The following is a 6000-nucleotide window of genomic DNA, read 5'->3' as shown; positions in this document are numbered from 1 at the left end:
TTGAGGAATGTTCCCTCTATCCCTATACTCCGAAGAGTTTTAATCAGGAAAGGATGCTGTATTTTGTCAAATGGTTTTTTTTTTTTTTGCATCAATTGAGAGGACCATATGGTTCTTCTCTCTCTTCTTATTAATGTGTTCTGTCACATTGACTGATTTGTGAATGTTGAACCACCCTTGCATCCCCGAGATAAATCCCACTTGGTTGTGGTGGATGACCCTTTTAATGTATTGTTGGATCCTATTAGCTAGGATATTGTTGAGGATTTTGGAATCCATATTCATCAGGGATATTGGTCCGAAATTCTCCTTTTTGATGGGGTCTTTGACTGGTTTTGGGATTAAGGTAATGCTGGCTTCATAGAATGAGTCTGGAAGCTTTCCTTCTGTTTCTATTTTTGGAAACAGCTTCAGGAGAATAGATATTATTTCTTCTTTGAATGTTTGGTAGAATTCCCGAGGGAATCCATGAGGCCCTGGACTCTTGTTTTTTGGGAGGTTTTTGATCACTCCTTACTGGTTATTGGCCTATTCAGGTTGTCAATTTCTTCCTGTTTCACTCTTGGGAGTTTATGGGTTCCCAGGAAGACATCCATTTCATCCAGTTTGCCCAGCTTATTGGCATATATTTGTTGATAATAATTTCTAATAATTGTTTCTATTTCTTTGGTGTTAGTCGTGATCTCTCCCTTTTCATTCATAATTTAATTAATTTGTGTCTTTCTCTTTTCTTTTGGATAAGTCTGGCCAGTGGTTTATCGATCTTATTAATTCTTTCAAAGAATCAGCTTCTAGTTTCGTTGATCTGATATACTGTGTTTCTCGTTTCTAATTCATTGATGTCTGCTCTAATCTTAATTATTTCTGTTCTAATGTGTGGCTTAGGCACCGTTTGTTGCTTTTTCTCTAGTTCATTAAGGTGTAGAGTTGATGAATTCGGGATTTTTCTATTTTTTTGAGTGAGGCTTGGATGGCCAGGTATTTCCCCCTTCGGACCTCCTTTGCAATATCCCAAGGGTTTTGGACAGATGTGTTTTTATTCCCATTCGTTTCCATGAATTGTTTAAGTTCTTCTTTGATTTCCTGGTTGACCCTAACATTCTTGAGCAGAGTGGTCTTTAGCTTCCAAGTGCTTGAATTTCTTCAAAACTTTTTTGTTGTGACTGAGTTCCAGTTTTAAAGCACTATGGTCTGAAAATATGCAGGGAATAATCTCCATCTTTTGGTATCAGTTGAGACCTGATTTGTGACCCAATATGTGTCCTAGTCTGGAGAAAGTTCCATGTGCACTTGAGAAGAATGAGTATTCTGTTGTTTTAGGGTGGAATGTTCTGTATATATCTATGAGGTTCACCTGTTCCAGTGTGTCATTCAAAGCTCTTGTTTCTTTGTTGATTTTCTGCTTAGATGATCTGTGTATTGCTGAGAGTGGAGTATTGAGGTCTCCTACAATTAACGTATTGTTATCAATATGACTATTTTGGTTAACAATTGGCTTATGTAGATGGCTGTTCCCATGTTGGGGGCATAGATATTTACAGTTGTTAGATCTTCTTGTTGGATAGACCCTTTAAGAATGATATAGTGTTGAGCTTTTGTTCCCTGCAAGCTTTCCCTACAGCTTTGGAGGATGAGAGAGAAAATGGCAGCCTCCCAATCTCCACCCCTGAGGAGCTAAGAACTTGGGGCCCCGCTCCTCAGTGCACCCCCAGAGAAAAGCAGTCAGTCATTCCCGTCTCCCCGGTCTCCAGCCACACTCCGTACTCACCCGGCCTGTGACCGAGCGTTTCTGTCTCTGGCTCACGACCCCGTGTGGAGTCTCCAAACCCAGCAGATTCCTGCGGGAAGGAAGGTACTGTGCTATTTGCTAGGAATATACACATGAAAAGACCTGATCCCTGCCCACCATTTAACCAGGAGGTGTCTGGATGGCAGATCGTTCAACCTTCTCTTTCTTGAGTTGTCTGCTCTGCCATTATCTTCCACTCAATTTTGCTTCATCTTGTGATTCATTGATAGAAAGTGAAGTGAAGTCAATTAAAATCCCCTCAACACAGTGCAATTATACATTAAGGATTGTAATATAAAAAGCATCACATAAAATGAGAAGGATCGTCCAAGGCTAAGTTTATTCAATCTCTCCTCTAATTGTATCAGGACTTTGCCAAATGATGTTCTTCAACATCTGAAAGAGAAATGCCTAAAAGAGCTTCCAGGATTACTTTTTAACAAAACCCTAAAAGGAATTACATTTGTATGCACCTGTGAATTCATTAAGGGCTCCCCCATATCACTAAACAACAGTGCTTGTGCAGAAATGTTGAAAAGCTGAGGAAATACATCAGTGGCCACTTCAATAGGAATTTCCCTTCTTTTCCTCTTGTTGATCTGTGGAATTGGGTGTGTTTGGTGTTGGAAACATGCTAATCCAGTGCAGTTTACCTTGCCAAGGGTCTTGCAAAGGAGAAGCAGCAGGAGAAAAGACTATACTAAGACACTCTCAAGTCTCCTCGCTATCAGCTCAAGGAATAAAATCTCATTTCAGAACCAAGACTGCAGATCTTCTGGGAGAGGGACTAACACACATGGCAGCTATGAAAATGTGGAAAGTGCTGCTCCCAAACATAAAGAAGAAACTGATAAAGAACTATATGAGAACACTCAGCAGACCAGTTTCGAGGAGCATATCTATGGAAATGAGATGCCATTCCAATATTATAACTTCCAGAAGCCTAGTACTTCTGAAGTCTCTCAAGATGAAAACATATACATTCTTCCAGATTCATAATAACTTTTGAAAATATCGGGTTTAGTTATCAGAGGATAAATACTCACTGGGACTTTTATTTTACTGATGTCATTGTTAATCATGTTCTTTGGATGAAACTCAATGATCTTTCATCTGTCTCCACCCTTCTGAACCTTCTGTCTGTGTATCACTGCAGTTTAAATCCTCTTCACTTACCTTTCCCTAGATTAATTCTACACTATGTTATATTGAATCTTCCTTCTGAATGTTACCTGTTACCCTTCTTCTCTTATTTCTATCTCCACCATCTTTTTCTGGCTCAAGATTGTGTCAGTCTTCTAACTTGTCTTTCTGGCTCCAGTTTCTATACATTCAGTCAGTTCCCATGATGCTGCCAAATTTACCTTCAGAAAATATTCCCGATGCCACACCACTCCTTTGCTTGAGAACTATTAATGCCTCCTCTTTGCAAAAGACATACTACTTAAAATTCTAACTCCAGAATTTAGGATTTCCCACACTTTTTTCCAGTTAACTTTTCCAGTGACTTCTACTAATTTCTCACTCCTCTGCTTTCATCAGAATCATCTGAAAACCTGCCAGACTCATCCCTCCTCCTTGGCTTTGCTTGTCTGCCCCATCTCAAGCCTGCCCCAGATGGCAACTTCTTCCACAAGTCTTCTGAATTATTCCAAACCTACCTTTACCTTTTCCTTTTCTGATCATCTGTAGATCTGAAACCCGGAACAGCGGGGCTGTGTGTGTGAACTGGGGGCGACTGGCAGTTTTAGAAGCACAAAGGGTGCAGATGTGCCCCTGTGCCCCATCCTGGAGGTGAGGACTGGGAGCACCGCTAAGGGGCACACAACCCAGGACCCTGCAGTTTATAGCAGCACAGACAGAAATGGAGATAGTGTGGCCTGGAGAGCTCACTGAAGAACAGACTGTGATCTGTCTGCTCTGAGGCAGAGTGTTGGAAATGATCTCTTCTGCTCTGACTCTTGGAAGAGACGTGGAAAGCCACAAGGGAAAACTGCCAGGGAAATAAAGCCCCCCAAAATCGGTTATCACAGAGACCATCCCCCCCCACACACAGAGGGCATGGCAACTCTGCCCAAACAGGATTGCCTGAGTAACAGTGTGGCAAGCCCCTCCCCCAGAAGACAGGCTGTGAGAACAAGAGACCGGCAACCTTAAGGTCCCTATAAAACAGGTGCGTCTTGCTTGGGTTGTGGTCAGTAATTTGGACTCAGTACATTCCCTCAACCACCCCTCAATAGAATCACTAGGAGGAGGAATGCCCAAAATAAGAAAGACTCAGACTGTGACTTCTGCCACAGAATTACAAATGGATACAGATATAACCAAGATGTTGGAAATGGAATGCAAGGTAGAAGTTATGAAGTCAATAGCTAGAAAGGAGAAATCAATTAATGGCAACACAGCATCTCTAAGGGCAGAAATGAAAGATAAAATGGCAGAATTTAAGAATGCTATCAGTGAGATCCAACCTAATCTAGATAATCTAACAGCTAGGGTAAGCGAGGCAGAAGAATGAATCAGTGATCTAGAAGACCAACTAATGGCAGCATCCTTTCTCTATAAAAACTTTCCACCATGTATTGATAAAAGCAACATACCTCAATGTGATAAAAGCCATATATGAAAAGCCCACAGTGAATATCATCCTCAATGTGGAAAAACTGAGAACTTTTCCCCTAAGGTCAGGAACACAACAGGAATGTCTTACTCTCATCACTGTTGTTCCACATAGTACTAAAACACTCAGCAATCAGAAAAAGAAAAAGGTGCAAAATCAGCAAAGAAGAAGTCAAACATTCACTGTTCTCAGACCACATGATATTCTATGTAGAAAACCCAAAAGACTACACCAAAAGATTGCTAGAACTCATACAAAAATTCAGCAAAGTTGCAGGATATAAAATCAAAGCAGAGAAGTCAGTTGTATTTCTGTACACTAACAATGAGGCAGAAGAAAGAGAAATCAAGGAATCCATTCCATTTACAATTGCACCAAAAACCATAAGATACTTAGGAATAAACCAAGCTAAAGTGGTGAAGTATCTGTACCCTGAAAATTATAGAACATTTATAAAAGAAATTGATGAAAACACAAAGGAATGGAAAAATATTCCACGTTCATGGATTGGAAGAATAAATATTGTGAAAATTTCTATGCTACCCAGAGCAACTTATACTGGACTGCAGTGCTTATCAAAATACCATCCACATTATTCACAGAGGTGAAACAAAAAATCCTCAAATTTGTATGGAACCACAAAAGACCCATAGTAGCCAGAGGAATGGTGTAAATGAAAACCGAACATGAAAGCAACAGGATTATGTACTTAAAGCTATATTACAAGGCTGTAATCATCATGACATTATGGTAATAGCATAAAAACAGACACATTTATCAATGGAACAGAATAGAGAACCCAAAAATGGACACTCAATGCTATGGTCAACTAACTTTCAACAAAGCGGGAAGAATATCTAATGGAATAAGGACAATCTCTTCCACAAATGGTGTTGCGAAAATTGAACAGCTACATGTGGAAGAATGAATCTGGACTGTTTTCTTGCACCATAAACAAAAATAATCTGAAAATGGATGAAAGATCTAAATGTGAGACAGGAATACGTCAAATCCTAAGCAGAACACAGGCAGCAACTTCTTTTTTTTTCTTTATAACTTCAATAAGCCAACATCATTAATTTCAGATGTACAGTTCAGTAATTCATCAGTTGCATATAACACACAGTGCTTATCACATCATGTGCTCTACTTAATGCACATCACAGTTACCCTATCCCCCAACACACTCAGTTTGTTTACTAAAGTCTCTCATGATTTGCCCCACTTTTTTTTCTTAAGATTTCATTATGTGTCAGAGAGAGAGAGTGAGAGCACAAGCAGGGTGAGCAGGCAGAAGGAGAAGCAGGCTCCCAGCTGAGCAAAGACCCTGATGCAGGACTCGATCCCAGGACCCTGGTATCATGACCTGAGCCAAAGGCAGATGCTTAACTGACAGAGCCACCCAGGTATCCCTATCTCCCTTTCTGATGATTTCCCATTCAGTTTTCCCTCCCTTCCCCTATGAGACTCTGTGCTATTTCTTATATTCCACATATGAGTAAAATAATACGATACTTGTCTTTCTCGGACTGACTTATTTCACTCAGCATATTACCCTTCAGTTCCACCCCCATTGATGAATAAGGTAAGA

The 6000-nt window shown here is 40.2% G+C and overlaps 1 pseudogene; it reads left to right on the top strand.

Annotated features, from left to right (window-relative positions):
• The first annotated feature begins 2317 nt into the window (after positions 1 to 2317).
• LOC113930244 lies at positions 2318 to 2788 on the top strand (annotated as a pseudogene).
• The last annotated feature ends 3212 nt before the right edge of the window (positions 2789 to 6000 follow it).

Source organism: Zalophus californianus, chromosome X, assembly GCF_009762305.2.
Source record: "Zalophus californianus isolate mZalCal1 chromosome X, mZalCal1.pri.v2, whole genome shotgun sequence".
NCBI classification, from domain to species: domain Eukaryota; kingdom Metazoa; phylum Chordata; class Mammalia; order Carnivora; family Otariidae; genus Zalophus; species Zalophus californianus.
The sequence above is the reverse complement of the archived record's forward strand: the minus strand, read 5'-3'. Positions and strand labels throughout refer to the sequence as shown.